The sequence below is a fragment of the Mesocricetus auratus genome, unplaced genomic scaffold (assembly GCF_017639785.1).
Source record: "Mesocricetus auratus isolate SY011 unplaced genomic scaffold, BCM_Maur_2.0 Super-Scaffold_15014, whole genome shotgun sequence".
NCBI lineage: Eukaryota > Metazoa > Chordata > Mammalia > Rodentia > Cricetidae > Mesocricetus > Mesocricetus auratus.
Genome location: NW_024429186.1, coordinates 41,363,104 through 41,379,907, shown reverse-complemented (window position 1 = coordinate 41,379,907; position 16,804 = coordinate 41,363,104). Strand labels below are relative to the sequence as shown.

The 16,804-nt window shown below is 40.9% G+C and overlaps 1 pseudogene; it reads right to left on the bottom strand.

Annotated features, from left to right (window-relative positions):
- Positions 1-817: 817 nt before the first annotated feature.
- Positions 818-1,813, bottom strand: LOC101832277 (annotated as a pseudogene).
- Between the last annotated feature and the right edge of the window lie 14,991 nt (positions 1,814-16,804).

Sequence of the window (16,804 nt, the reverse complement as noted above, 5' to 3'; positions counted from 1 at the left end):
CCACTCATTCATTAAACTGAAAAGAAAGAGGATACATTCTGGCATTTATTTAAAAAGTAATTTAATTCAATAATTCAATTTGTTACTACTTGAGAAGTACATTTGCTTCCCAATAATTGGGTGGTAGTGAGGTTTATGCAGCCTTCCTGGCCCTCACATCCCTGTAACAGAAAGCATCACGGAAACTAAGCAGTAAACATCTTCTGCTGCTTATGTAAACTCAGCTCCAGGAGGAAAAGAAAATATGTAAGTCCTATTCTAGGCATTCCCATATCCGATACTGTACTCTAGTAACAGGATAAACCAGCTGTTCCATCCCTGTTCCATCCCTGACCAGCAAACTCAAGCTGAAGATTAAGATAACAGTGTCCTCATTGATGCCATTCGTTACAAGTTTTTACACAGTGTTTTATATCCAAATGTGTGCTGATAAAACATTTGCATAGATATTAGTGTTAAGAATTGAAAAATGCACAGCAACATCCACAAATGGCTTGTTTATATTTTGAAGCCTTCAGATATTTTCAAAGCTGGAAGATGAACCCTGGATACCTATTAAAAACATGTCATAACACGTGTGTGTTAAAGAGAGCTCCAGAACTGACCATCTCAAAAGAGCCAAACCAACTCTGCTGCTGTCACTATTTCTCACTCCTCTAATTAGGCTAAGAAGGAGACCAATGACCACTACAGTCAGAGATCTACAGTCAGGGATCTACAGTTAGGGTTAGGGTTAGGGTTAGGGATTTACTCAATACTGGTGATCTCTATTACCAAACTCAGCTCTGTAAGCCTACAGTGAACCAGGAGTCTTTCTGAACCCATATTCATTAGGAGTCTAGAACATTCTCAATTAAAGCCTTCATTTTCCCTGTAGACTTCAATATATGTGGACCAAACAGGGCTGGCTCTGAGGTGCTCTGACTCTGGCTTTGGAATTCCTCTTTCAACTTCCCCTTGGCTGTAGTGTAGATAAAGGTAAGCAAACTTCTTTTTCAGGGCCTCTGCTATGAGGGCAGCAGGGTCAATAGTATCCACTGGCCTAGGCTTTACATCTTTCTCTGACCTCTTGACTGACTGCAGCTTCACACTGTTCATGTCTTTAAGGATCTCTAGCATATTTTGCATGTCAGGCGGCTTTGGGTGGCTCTTAGTCAAAGTCTTTCCAGCACTGAGTCTTTGCTCTCTTCTCTCTTTAATCAGGTCAACTGCAGATATACTTTGGTGGAACACCTGGGTAGGGCGAAGAAGTGGAGGGGGTAGGGGCGGGGAAGGAGGGGGTGGTGCCACAGAGGAAAAATCTAAGTGACCTGCGACAAGACTCTGATGCTCCTGCAAGGTCACAATCTTGGCAATCTGAGCTCTAAGAGCAGCAAGCTCATTCCCAAGTGCAGAGATCTTTTGCAAGGCTTCATCAATGGCCAGCGTTGTCTTTGGGGGAGGCTCATCTTGATAAAGAAACATGCCTGCTTGGGGGCTTCTCAAAGCAAGAAAGGTCATCCTCATGGGAAGACTTGGACCTGACCTCTGCCTGAGTCTTGTGGAGCACTCTCCTTCTTCTGTAGCTACCCATCCAACATCAGCAAAAGATGCCACCACATCCTCCCCTAGGGGGAGGGGTACTCCATTCTGTTGCATGGCTGGTAAGCTGAAATTGAACTCTTGGACACTGAATCAGAGATAAGTTGGTACCAATTTTCCTTACAATACTTCGCGATGAACCGTATGGTTTTCCAGATCAAAGTACTGACTGCATGCTGACCCCAACTCGCTCAATCACCATCCTCAACAGACACTTAATCCATCCCAGCATTTAGTGGTCTACATCTTCCCAAACTGCAATTCAAGTGCTTCAGGCATCCATAGCAGTACATGGTCCATACATAAAGCACACTCTGCCGCTCCGCAGCCCATACCTTCCCCAGCTACTCAACCTTCCAGATTCAATTCTGTATTACTTTTGTGAAGAAAAATTTATTTCAAATACGCTATGCCAGCAATTCTCAAGTTTGAACTGAAATAGCATGACCATGCTGGACCAAAGAGACTTCAAGAAAGAACACTGCTGTGTGAGAGCTTGCCATCCTTGTGTGTGGTCCTCCATTTCCCACGTTAATTTTGTCACAGTCCCATAGAAAGTCAGATTGGTGGCCACTTACCAACAAGAAATGAGTTTATATATCAATATGTCCATGTGCTAAAATCCCATTGTTGTGCTCAGACATTCCAGAAACCATTTTGTTGCTGGTTAAGTGACAGTTGAAGAGGTCTCAGAGATGGACCAGATTGAGGCATCTACCAGAGTTTCTGGATCTTTGTTTCAGTCAGAAAAACCAGTGAGAGATTGGACAAAAACCACAAGAAATCAGGAGGGGTTTTATTTAAGAGCAGAGGAACATACTCAAGAGGGAACACGGACTGTCAAGAGATACCCGTGTCTCCTGGGATTTTGGATAAGTCATTTTATGAGCAATCATCAGTAGAGGAGAGGATTGTTCCTAAATGAAGCAAGAGGAAAAGTGGGCATTAAAGAAACAAATTGGGGGCCGGGCAGTAGTAGCACATGCCTTTAATTCCAGCACTTGGGAGGCAGAGGCAGACGGATCTCTGTGAGTTCAAGGCCGGGCTGGACCGACAGCCTCCAAAACAATACAGAGAAACCCTGTCTCATAAAACCAAAAGAAAGAAAGAAAGAAAGAAAGAAAGAAAGAAAGAAAGAAAGAAAGAAACAAATTGGGGTTTCCTAAAATGGGTTCATTCTCTTTCTCTGTCCCACTGTGGAGGTTTGGAGTGTGTTTTAGCATCGTATATGCTATGGGAGCAGTCAATTTTGCAAGGCTAGAGAAATGGAGAAAATGCCGATAAGGTTATCTCGGTTGTCCATGCTGATCCTGGCCCATATGGGTTGGCTTGATTTTTGCTATCAAGTGATCAGTGTCTTGCTGCAACATTGCTCTGCAATTGTATCCACCTCTAGCCATTTCTTTCCCCCATTTCTTCTTCCTCCAACTGACAATACCTCAATTCCATTCATAGACTACTCATAGTCAATGTCACTTCATGTTGAAGTCTACCCTATCACATTAGACCCTCTGGGAGGAACCTATCTGCCCTCTACTCTGTACTCCTGCCCACAACTGATAGAATAAGGAGCACCTGACCCAGGAGCATCTTTGCATACATTGCTCAGAGATTTCGTCTAACCTGGAACAGAAAAGTGAGTCAATCCAAACTGATTCTGTTGTAAATTCAAACTAGGAATAATTAAGATAATAAAGCTGCTAGAGAAGGCAGGAACTGAGATATAGTCATGAAACTTGTGAGAACCATGGTGGGCTCCGGAAGGGCAATATGGTGGATGAGATGAAATACTTTACATGGGGAACTCTGGGTTCAGCATGAGACCTTAACTCAGTAAACAAAGTGGCAGGCAATGGAAGATGACACTTGCATCAACTTCAGGCTGCCACAGATACATGCTCATACATTTATGTGCGCACACACACACATGCAACACACACACACACACACACACACACACCACATACATGCAAAAAATAAAAATACTCTCAGAGGGAAACAAAATGCTGTGGGCTGGGAGAACAAGACAACCCTGAAGACACAAAGAGGCCCTTGAAGTCTCAGGTTCACAGATCTCTTCATGATAAACCCAAGACTTAAAGTTCAGTTCCTTTATGAAAATAATTTCACTTACTAGATCAGGAGGCCCACAACATCTCTTGGCAACTAATGGGAAGAAGCATTCCATTCAGCTGTCTCACTTCACTGAACGCTAAGCTTCCTTCAGGAGAAACCCCCATGGATCTGAACGCTGGCGTAATCAGCAGTGTTCAGTACATTGAGCCCTTTCAGTAAATACATGAACAAAAAATTAACTAATCACTTTTAAATTCTTTATTTATTTTATTCCCACAGTAGTTCTGTGAGATATTTGAGATATAGGCACAAACCTAGACAACTACAACCTGTGCTTACAGATGGCTTCAGAGGTGAGGACAGCTTATGGGGCTGAGCCCCCAGACTATAGAATCCAGCATGATATTCAGGCGACCTGTGTCAGAATATGATGGTTGAAAGACCTCCAAATGATGTCTGTTGGAGAATTTAGTCAAGAACTGCTTGTCATGTGGAGAAAGGCTGGTCATATCTCATCTTGGAAGTTTTCTACACCAGCTGTTAGACACCAGAGAAAAAATTGTTTCTTGGTTTAACCTGTATTTTTTAGCCCAATATGTAAGTTCAAAGCTAAGTCTTGTCACCAACTACTCTATTTAATGTGAAGGAAAGTTGCTAAGCTTCCTGTTGGATTTGTATCACTTGCTTGTTGATTTTTTCTTTTTCTTTTTTCTTTTTTAGTTTGTAAGATGAAGACAATAATGGCATTACCTCATAATATCACACTACATGTCAGACAAAAAAAACATCAATAAAACACCTAGCACAGCACTTGCACACAGAGGGCATACTAAAGAGACAAGGGTCTATACGCTCCCAAAGGCAGGGATTTTTTAAAGGTAGGTAGACCACCAGCTGGCATTTGAAAAAAAGACATTGAAGAGCATATGAAGGCAGAAAACATATAGCAGGTGTCTGGAAAGACATAGACTATTTAGAAACACAGAATAAAGTGATGTGAAATTGAAATAACCCTTGGCTCTCTTCCTGTGAAAATGAATTATAAGTTTCAGTTTGAAATGCATCTTTCTTATGAGTTTGTCTCTGAGGCATTTTGCTTTAAGACATGTATTTAAAGAGGTCATTTTTCATCAACTTGACACTTGCAGCATATACATCTGTTAAATTCAGGCAGGAACACAAGGGATTCTCTTTCAGTACTGCCTACAAAGAAATTAAAGAGAAGCCTAACGGCAGAGCCACAATGTGGGAGCTAGAATGAAGAAAGAGTATGGTGGTCCTGGGAGGAAATTCCTTTGTTCATTAAGAACAGCATTGTTCAGAAGACCCAATAAATTGCTAGTCCAGGCAGTGTCTCCAGGCTCATGTGAATTTTGTGGCACTCCAGAAAGGGTGACCTTAAACCAACTCAGACAGATGGAACCTCTATCATTACAAAAGCTGACTGCCCAGCCTCCAGACATTCTCAACTCTCAACTACAACAGCACAAGTGAGTCATAGAACAAGCTCCTGAAAAATGGTGACATCAATTGAACTGAATAAAAAAAAAGTGTAGAGATATCTTTTTAAAGACCTTTATTCCTCCTAGTAAATTCAAACAGTGAATGAAATCAAATCTTCCAGGCAAATGACTGACATCAGTTTTCAATGTGCCTTCCCCAGCGTCTGGTTTCAGGGAAGGAAGACTTGTGAAATGAAAAAAACCACATGAGCCAAAAAGAATGCCAGACTGGGTGGGCCATGCCTGTGACTCCATCTGCATGGAAGGCCCAAACCACAAAAATGGAAGGAAAAGTAAAGAGTTTGGGAAATTGTCGGTAGTCCTAATGACTCAGGTCCAAGCTGGAATCCTGATGCTAGGGTAAACTGAGTAAGCCAGATAAATTTCACAAACAGAAATAAATAAAGTAATTAATTAATTAATAAACAAACAAACAGCATAAAGATCGTTTACTTAAAGAATATATTTTAAGGCCCTGAACATCCTGAAGGACACAGATTGTAGAGCTGCCTAGATAAGTGACAAAGTGTCTATATTTCTTTTCTCTCAGATCCTCCATCAATATACCCTGAGAAGAAGGAAAGTTAAATTTAAAAAGAAATAGGGGTTTCATCACAGTCAACCGTGATACAAAAATAAGTCTGGACTTCATCGTGCAGACAGGCTCGTGGGGTGAGGTAAGATGACCATAAGCAAACACAAACTCAAAGCCTACCTCTGCAACTTACTAAGGTACAGTCTCAAAACTTGTTGAAAAGCGCATTTGAAGGCGTGAGTCAGTGGTAGAGCTCTTGTCTAGAATGCATGAGGGCGCAATCACTAACAATGAAAAGCAAGTCTACTGTGTCTTAAATAGATGTTGTAAACATTGGAGTACTCAGCAATAGTGGAAACACACTTGTCTGATACTACTGTTTCGTTATACATTAAAACCATTCATGTTCACATTTGGCATCATACCTTAAAACCCTGTATTCAGACTCATAATCTTTAGATCTTTCTGGGCACCCCCTCTGTGGGCCGGAGACCACAATTTGCATTTTACAGATGACAACGTGTCAGTGCAAGGAGTTAATGAGTCTGATCTAGATGAGACAGGAAGTAAATGGCCCAGACAACATTCCATGTTCCATGTAGTCTAACACAGACATTAAAAGGTCCAGACAACATTTCATGCATTCTGTAGTCTCCCAGATGTACCTGAAAACCTAGATGTAACATATGGCATATGCACTAATTTCACTTAAAAATAATCGTAGCATTAAAAAATTTAATAACAAATATGAACACAAAGGTGTAATAGGACCGGGGGAAGACAACACTGTCGTTAAAGTGCCTTCCATGCAAGCAAGGGGACCTGAGAACAATTTCTAGCACCCATGTGAAAATTCTGAGTGCATGACAGGTACCTAAAGTCTCAGTGCTGGGGGGACAGAGACAGGGACATTCCTGGGGCTTACTACCCAACCATTGTAGCTGAATTAGTGATCTCCATGTTCTAAGGGAGATCATATAACAAAAAATAAGGTAAAGGGCCAGCAAAATGGTTCAGGGGTAAAAATTCCTGTCACCAATCCTGACAACATAAATTTAATTCCCAAACTCACCTGGTAGAAGAAAGGAGAATCCTACATGTTGTCTTCTAGCCTCAACATCTTATAACATGTACATCTACATGCATGCACACGTGTAATGTGTTCACACACAAAATTATTTTTTTAAGTAATCATGTGGAGAGTGATAGAAGAAGAAACCTGGCCTTGACCTCTGGACTCCATATGTGTGAGCACGTGTGTGGACCCTCCCACACGCATAAATATGCACATGCGTGTGTGCGTGCATGCACACACACACACACACACACACACACAGAGTAGTCTAACAGAAGCACTAAGAGAAAACTTGCCACAAGGCCAGCACAGATACTCAATAAGGAAAAAAAAATAACCATTCCCTGAACATGTTAAATTTACCAGAATATTGCTAAAGCTTTGTGTTTTCGTTTCACCAACAGCTGTTTATGATGGAGAAACAATGTAAACTACACTTAGCAAGGAACTAGTCTGTTGTATGGCTTTTCTCTTTAAAATTCATTGTCTTTGCTTGGCCCAGTAATTACACTTTGAAGTTCTGTAGCACTGAGAAGCTGATATTGCAACTAACTGAGATTGAATGGGCTTCTCATTGTTTCCCATAAAAACATGATTTGCAGTTACTGTGTTTTCCTTCACACGAAGCATTCAGATGATCGAATCCTCCCTTTAAGTAACAAAAGCAGCCAAATTGCCAACATTCTTCACCTCTGCCACCCCTGCAGACAGCTAATTTGCATGTTCCAATGAAGGCTTTTATTAGTGTTCTCTCCAGACAGAACCTTATCTGGAGTCTAGAATACTTTATGGTGAGCTTTAAAAGATATAATACCTATAATGCCATGACTTTGGTGATACCAGTCCTAGGCAGTTAAATGCAAGCCCAACGTTTTATCATCACTTCTGGAATTATTCTGTCAAGCAACCTGTAAGCACTTTTTAATTCTGTCATTGAGCACGTTGTGCAGCCTCTCTCCAGTATGAAGCATGGACACTTGCTGCAGTTTCCTCTGAGCTGAGATCACCACCCTTTTCTTGCCTAATCAGAATTACCAAGGTTCCACCATATTAAGTAGTTGCATGAAGATTCAAAAGACCCATCAGAAAACTATATTAGTCCAAGCCACACTGAGGCGAAATCAGAAGAACTTACAAAGAGATAGGGGAAGGTGTTGGCTTCTTTGTCCTTCAGTGGAGTTTTGGGTGTGTTCCAACCCCAGAAAAAAGTTAGCAAAAACTTTGAAACACAAAACCATGAGAAACCCCTAGGGAGGTAGATTTAAAATTGGAGAATTCAAAGAGCAACAGCCTGAAGCAGGAGAGAGCTAGGCACCATGGACAGAGACAGAGCAGAAAAAGGGTATTTTCCCTCCCCAAAAGCTCTGAGTGTTCTCTAGGGCCAGCCTGGGAAAAGCCCCCTTGTTGGGTAAAGCCTACCCAGCGTGGTTCCAGAGCTGCATCAGTCCCAAATGAACACACAGGATGCTATATTAATTATGAAGCTGTTGTCCGTTTGCTTGGTTTCTTACTGGCTATCTCTGACTTAAGTATTTACTCCATAATTGTTAATCTAAGTATTTCTCTTACCGGAGAAACTAAAATTGGAATCTTTATGTGGGTTCTGTGGATCCTGAGTGACGGCTTTACACTGGCACTGTTAGCATCCTATCCACTGAGCCATCTCTCCAGCCCCTGATAAGACTTTTTTGTATTAATAAATTTATTTATCAACATGTGTCCTGATCAGTGTCAACACGTGGGAGTTCGTCTCTCTTTCCAAGATGTTAGGTTCTGGGGATTGAACTCAAGTAGTCAGGCTTGGCTCCCTTACCTGATAAGCCATTTCACCAGCCCCCTTCTAAAACATCACACACTTTTCTAAATGGCCAGAGCTTATAAAGCGTGCCTGTCTTTTTCCTGGGCCTCATCAGTTCTTAGCAATCATCGCTCTCACCTATACAAATCATTCTACCCACTTACAAAGTCAGAGGTTGCTCATTGTAATTTGGAGTTCTTTAAAGGTCCTCTTAGTGCCTTAATTGCATATGTCTTAAAACATGGTTATCTGTCCTCATTACTGATAACTTGCAAACACCATCATTGCACCAAACCATCTGTGTCCTTACTAACTGTCCAAGGTTGTCAGAAAGCTGATACAATTCACTGGTCTTACCATCTTAGAGGGAAAATACATTCATTCTAGTCAAAGCTATTACTAAGCTCCAAGCATGAGGGAAAGGAAGTTCCAGAAGCTTCCAGGATTACAACACTGGCAAAAGGCCGGCTCCTACTTGCAAGGTGAGCACTCCCTCTGAGAGGAAAACACAGTGCAGAAATCTAAGGGCCTCAATTCCCCCAGTGCAGGAAGAGCTGGGAATGCTTATAAGTGTTATCTCAAAAGGGGGAAAGAGATTAAAGCGGTTGCTGCCACTATGTGGCCATGTATGATTTTTTTATATCAGTTAAGCTTTCCCGCTGTGGGAATTTTCATATCTGATTTCTGCTTCCCACCAAATGATGCTTTCAGAACACTTCTGTAAAATCTCAGCTGTAAAAGATAAAGGAAAGCCAAGACCTCGGCATTTGTTAAAACGTTTTGTGTAATCCATTCAGTTTACTCTGCTCTAGGGCAAGCTGGTTTTAATCCTCATATGTGAGCCATTGTGACCCTTCTGCCTGCACAGATAAAAGGGGGAAGCTTTAACAATAACATAATATCATATCTAGAAAGGATTCCACAAATCCTCCTGTAAGATTGATACAAAATCCAATTTAGCAAAAGCTTTAAACACACCCACACACATGCAATGGACCTCCAGTACATGAAGCTCACTGTAAACACAGGCCGAGAAGGGGGTGGCATAAACCTGTGTTCCCAAAAGCCATCCCCCTTCGGAATACACTCTGAACTGGGAAAAGCTTGATAGGTATTGAGCAACTTGTTTGAAGAGTGTTAAGATCTTGAGGCATTTTCCCCAATTTGTTTTTTTTCCTTCAAACTAACAAAATACGACATTTTGTATTTACCTTATAATATATTTTCCCCCAGCAAACAGAAAAAACTTTAACCAAATACCCCTTAAGGTATGTTGTCTTGATTTGAGGGTAAATTCCATTATTTTTTCTGATTTTAAGCTTGCTGCTTTATGCTTATAGTATTATCCAGATTTGATGGAGAATTAATAAACAATCATAAAAATGCTATGATGGCTTGCTGACTCCATCGGCCCAGATGAAAGCCTCGTGCCTCTCTGTCACGTGACCCGTACTCATCTACAAAGCAGAGGGATCATGTCCCATAAAGCAACCTCAACTACTGCTCAGGCCACTAATCCCTTTTCATTACCCACACTTTAAATCAGCTTGCTGCACGTCTGCATTTGCCTTTGTGGTGCAGGAAACAGCAGCAGAGCTTTGTATACACCAAAGAAGAAAACAGTGCTAGTTCTGCAGGGGAAGGGGGAGGTCAGAAACTTGGACAGCTTACTCTGAGAGCTGGAGACTGTGTGAAAACCACTTTCAATAAAACGCTGTCTTTGGAGAAAATGCCCTGCTTATTTTTTCTGTCTTCTTCTTCTTCTTCTTCTTCTTCTTCTTCTTCTTCTTCTTCTTCTTCTTCTTCTTCTTCTTCTTCTTCTTCTTCTTCTTCTTCTTCTTCTTCTTCCTCTTCTTCTTCTTCTTCCTCTTCCTCTTCTTCTTCCTCAGAAAACAAACATGATTCTTACTGACTGTCCTGAATATGAAATTCCATCCCTCAGACCTCACGAAAACTCTGGATTTACTTCTAGATTCAGTCTCCGATGCCTTTGGGTCCCACCACACACTGCCAAATACCCCACCCCTTCATTCTTCTTTTGAACTGATGGCAAACTCCCGTGCTCCTGGGAGCTTTCTGTGGTCCCTCATTTTTCACCCACCCTCTGCTGGAGCATCATCATTCCCACGCCTTCTGGGCTTAGCCACCAATCTTCACATCCATTCCGCTCTGCCGTTAACCTACACGTCTTACTGTCCTGCCAGATGAATGGTATCCCAAAGGCCAGGGCCCTTAAAATCCCAGTCTGTGAAATGGGTTCTGAATCATTATTTGCTGAAACTGAATTTGTGTTTCTCTCATCAGCATCAATGCTTTCCCAAACAATGTCGCAGGAAAAAATTGAAATCATAAAAACTGATGCTGTAAAGGATTTACTATAAACTTGCTTGGGAAATTTTAATGCATGCAAAGTAGAAATCAGTTAAAGTAGTACTGCCTCCAATATGACTGGAAGCTAAATATTGTACTGACCAGACTTGTTAAAAACTCTAAGAAAATTCTGCGCCGTAGTTGAAGTTTAGAGTTGCTGAGAAAGTTTCTGCTAATGTTTATTCACCAAAATTGATCTCCAATTAGTCTCCATTCCTGCAATAACAGGAGATAATCCTGACTTACAGTCATTAGGTCCATCCCCATATTAAAGAACATACATCAAAGCTTGGCTCAAAGGGGTAGAGAAGGGTCACAATCACCATTAAGTCCTGGTCTGCCATGAAGTCAGTCCCTTGCATTTCCCCTGCAGAGAATGCATAATTCTTCCAGGTGTATAGCATGAATAATAAAAACCCAGAGAGAAAGATTGTGGTTCAAGCTGAAAATCAGCAAAGCAAGCAACCAAGCCACCAGAGAATTCTTATCTCTACCAACTGTGGCTGGAGAGTAATTGCCAACATACAGCATGAGACACTGAGCTCCTGTCTTATACTAGGATTAAAGGTTTGAGCTCTATTTCTCTATTACACCGATTCACTCTCATGTAACCCTGTGTGGCCTTGAATTCACAGAGATCCATCTACCTCTGTCTCCTAAATCGTGGGATTAAAGTTGTGCGCCACAACACCCTGGCCTCTATGGCTGTGGCTAGCTTTGCGTTCTGGCCAGGTAAGCTTTATTAGATCATAAACAATATATCACCACACAGGTGGGCAAGATGACCCTGGGTAACAGCTATTCAAAAAGAACACTAGTGGACTTAAGAAATCATTCTGGCAACATCTCTGCTGTGATCCCAACTGCCAGAATTGTAGTCTCCTGTTCAAAGCATAATCTGGGACCCAGTCCTGAAAGAGAATTAAGAATGGCAACTTATGTGGAATGCACAAGCCTAAGGTGTATAATAAGTTAGTGAAATCTTATATTTGAGGCCGGCTCCCCTCTAAGCATTAGCCAGAGCTGGACATAGCACTACTACTAAAGAGCTCTTCCATCATTAATCTCCAGTTGTGAGGAGTGACTTCTCACTGGAAAGACAGACTATTTCTATAACAACATGAGTTCAAGGAAATCAAGTTACAGAATACACTGCAACACTTTGTGTAGCATGTAAGAGTGATGGCAAGCTCAATCAGCGTACCATTTCAACATGAACCTCCCTCATCTACCACCAACCACATGCACGGCCCACTATAAGCCACACTGATTAAAGGACAATATACCACACTGATTGTGAAGACTTGAACATATTCCTTATCTAATCTGTATGTTTATTTCAGTAAATAATTAAGCTCAATATCAGTTGCCTTTTTAATATTTATTTTTATTTTACATGTATTAGTGCCTTGCCTTACACCAAGGAAGCCAAAAGAGGGTATTGAATCTCCTGAACATGTAATTGCAGATGGTGTGAGCTGCCCTATGGGTGATCCTAATTTCTAAAACATCTCTTCAGCCCCTGGTTTCCTTTCTTGTTTTTGTTGAAAATACATTTTTTCCATACAATGTATTCTGGGAATGATTTCTCTTCCCCAGACTCCTCCCAGATTCTCCCAAATTCATTACCCACTTTCTTATCAGAATACAAACAGACATCTAAAATAATAATGATGATAATAAAATAAAGACCAAAATAGAAAAAAGAGACAGCAGAGAAACAGATATAGACACAGATACACACAAATACAGAAATCTGATAAAAACACAAAATCATATACGAAAAGACCTACATGCTATTTAAAAAAAAAGTCCTGACAAAGCATTAAGAGATGGAAAAAAACCTCCAAAACTCCCATTGAGTTAGCCATCTACTGCTGGGCATGGGCCTGCCCTTAAGAGTGGTCTGTATACACACTGAGACTCCATTGTGGAAAACTAATTCTTCATTTGCCGTGGCTATCAACTGGAGATAGTGTCTAGGTTAGGGATGGGGCTTGTGTCCACTCCCCCGTTCAGCACTGGGGCTCCATTTGGCTCAGACCCATGCAGGCCCTGTGCATGCTGCCCCAGTCTCTGTGAGCTCATATTTGCCTCCATCCTGCTGTGTTTCGAAGGCCTTATTTCCTTGGTGTTCTCCCTCCCCTCTGGTTCTTACAATGTCTCTGCCTCCTCCTCTATAGGGTTCCCTGAGCTTTGAAGAAAGGCAATTGATGGAGACATCCCATTTAGGACCGAGTGTTCCAAGGTATCACACTCTCTGCACATTGTCCAGTGTGGGTCTCTGTATTAGTTCCCATCTAGTTCAGGAGGAAGCTTCTCTGATGATGGCTGAGCAAGACACTGATCTGTGAGCATAATAGGACTCGGGTTTTTTTGTTTTGTTTTTATTTTAAATTTAAATTAGAAACAAGGTTGCTTCACATGTCAATCCCAGGTCCCTCTCCCTTTCCCTCCCCTCCTCCCATGCCCTCCCACCAACTCCCCCAATATCCCCTCATTTCTCCAGGGAGGGTGAGGCCCTCCATGGGGTAGGACTTGTTTTAATGCTACTTTTTTAAACTGGTGTGTGTGTGTGTGTGTGTGTGTGTGTGTGTGTGTGTGTGTGTGTATTTATTTAGAACAGTAGTATTTCGTTTTCCCCTAGGTCCCTAGCCTATCTAGTCTCAGGTTCTTGGACATCTGAACAGTATTGAGAATGGGTTCCATCTCATTGAGTGACCCTTAAATTCAATCAGATATTGTCTGGTTACTCCCACAAGCTTTGTGCCACCACTGAAGTAGTGAATCTTGCAGTCAGGTCACCATTGTAGATCTAAGGTTTTGTAGCTGGACTGATACTTACCTTTCTCCTTTGGCGACATCCAGAGTACATTCCAGTGTCATCAACACAAGTCGGTAAGTAGGCACCAGTTTGACTTCTCCATGTTCAGTGAGTTTTGTCTTTGACAACGGAGCTTTGCCATCAGTTTGAGGAGAGAACCCGATACCTTGACAGTAGCCTAGGTTGTTTGAGAGTTCCCATGAGGCCCCTTTAGACAACAACTTGATTAGATCTAGCCCATTCCCAGAACTGGAGGCTTCATTTGTTTATGAAAGATATCCAGTTGGGGCTCTACCTCCCCCGTTATTTGGTGATTTCATTCACATCACCTTCATATATGTATATATTTTAAAAATCTTCTGCTATATTAGGTTCCATACGACCCCTCAGATGGCCCCTAGTTTTAGCTGCCCCTCATCATATTCCCTCTCTTGCCTCCCTCTTTTATTACTCTCCCCATTTAATCCTCCTGTTCCAACCCCCCTTCATCCATCCATCCATAACTATTTATTCTATTTCCCCTTTCTAGGAAGATCTGACCCTCCTCTTGCCCCTTACTCTATGCCTAATTGTGGTTATATGGATTGTAGTCTGCTTATTGAAGACTTAACACCTAAAATCCACCAAAAAGTTAATATATACCATATTTGTCTTTTTTGGTCTGGGTTACCACCTTCATGGTGATTTTTTTTCTAGTTCCATCCATTTACCTGAAAATTTCATGATTTCATTTTTTAGCAGCTAAGTAATATTACATTGTGTAAATGTACCAAATTTTCTTTATCCACTGTTCTGTTGAGGAACATCTAATTTGTTTCTAATCTCTGCCTATTGTGAATAGAGCTGCAATGAAACAGTTGAGCAAGTGTCTCTATAGTAGACTATATAATCCTTTGGGTATAAGCCCAAGAGTAGCATAGCTGGATCTTGAGGTAGATCTATTCCCAGCTTCCTGAGGAACCACCACACTGACTTCTAGAGTAGGTGTACAAGTTTGCCATCACACCAGCAATGGCTGAATGTTCCCCTTACTCCATGCCCTTGCCAGCATGAACTGTCACTTGTTTTATAGATCTTGACCATCCTGATTGGTTTGAGATGAAGTCCCAAAGTAGTTTTGGTTTGCATTTCCCTGATAACTAATAATGTTGAACATTTCACTAAGTGCTTCTCAGCCACTTGAGTTTCCTCTTTTGCGAGTTCTTTATATAGATCTGCACCCTGTTTATAAAATTTGGTTGTTTGTTTTCTTAAAATCGAGTTTTTTAATTACTTGTATTTGTATGTTAGCCTTCTATCAGATTAATAGTTGGTTAAAGAAAAAACTTTTCCTGTTCTGTAACCTGCCAATTTGTCCAAAGATTGGTATTCTTTTCCTTATAGAAGCTTTTCAGTTTAATGAGTTCCCATTTATTAATTGTTGGTCTTAGTGCCTGTACTATGGATGTTCTGTTCAGAACATCTTTTCCTGTATCAATGAGTTCAAGCCTATTCCCCACTTTCTCTTCTATCTGGTTTGATGTGTCTGGCCTTATGTTGAAGTCTTTGATCCATTTGAAGTTGAGTTTTGTGCAGGGTGATAAGTATGAAGTCATCCAGTTTAATGAGCACCATTTCTTGAAGATGTTGTATTTTTTCCATGCATTCTTCTGGCTTCTTTATCAAAATGCATGCCCACAATTGTCCCTTTTATGTCTAGGTCTTCAATTCTACTCCATTGATTTACATATCTACTTTTATACCAATACCATACAGTTCTTATTACTTAGCTTGTTTACTTTATTAATGTATATAGTCTTTCAAGTAGTGTTATCTCAATCTGAGCATTTTACATTCTCTATCTTCTTAGAATCCCTGCTTGGCTACTCTTTGGGTCACTCACTTTGATCACTCTAAATTTATGTCTGTAATCCCAGACTCTCTCCTGGCCCCTGGTCCCTGGCCCCTGGCCCCCATACCCAAGTGTCTTTCTTGTTGGCATCTCAATCGGAAGATGATAGAAGTCTTGGCACTGATTCAGATCAAATACAATGGTCTGGTTTAGAACTATATCGATGAAAATAGGTAAAAGGAGCAAGATTTGAGGTCCTTTTGAGGGCTCTGTCAATGGAAGTAGCTTTGAAGATGGTTCACAACACTAGAAGCCTGACATGAGGCTGAGAACCCAGACACAACTCCCTGTTCATTTTGTTCCTTTGTGGTTTTTGTTTGATGGTTGGTTGCTTTGATGTTTTGGTTTGGTTTTGTTTGGTTTAGTTTTCAGACATGGTTTCACTGTTTAGACCTGGTTGTCCTGGAACTTGCTCTGTAGTTCAAACTGACCTCAAAATATCAGAAATCTGCCTCCTGAATGCTGGAATTAAAGGTGTGTGCCATCACTGCCTTAAAATACTATAGTCATACATCTTGAAATTTTGTTTTGGGTGATCAGGAACAAAATGTTGACTACAAGTTACAAATATATTGTTTTAGTGGAATGTTGGGTAACCTGTCAGGGATGTTAACTTGTTTATCTAAATTCCTTCATAGTATTCCCTCTTGAATGACTTCATTATCTCATGCTTCACTTTTGCTTAATACTAAACATTTGGTACTTCTCAATTGCTCTATCTAAAAAACACACCAGCCATCTTCCAATGCAATCTCTCCCCCTCTATATCCAGGCCTAATTGACCACCATATCTAATAATTACACTACTAAATTATAAATGAAGTCACATAAGTATCTCTATTTCTATGACTACTACCTTGTTTGAATCAACATCAGTTTCCCCTGGACCTTTATAAAACTGTCTTTTCTTCCTCCAAGCTAGACTTTCAGCAATGATTTTTCTGTAAAGAAGCCAGATTGTCTTTTAAAAATGTAATTCTGACAATGTCTGCCTCATTTAAAATTCTTCAATGTGTCTTACCCTTTATAGAATAAAATTTAAAATCCTCAATGTGACCTAAAGTCCCATGCATAATTTCATTCCTAGCTATCTCTTACCTGAATGCTTCCCTGCACTGACTATGGTCTAGTCACAGAGTTTTCATCTGTAGC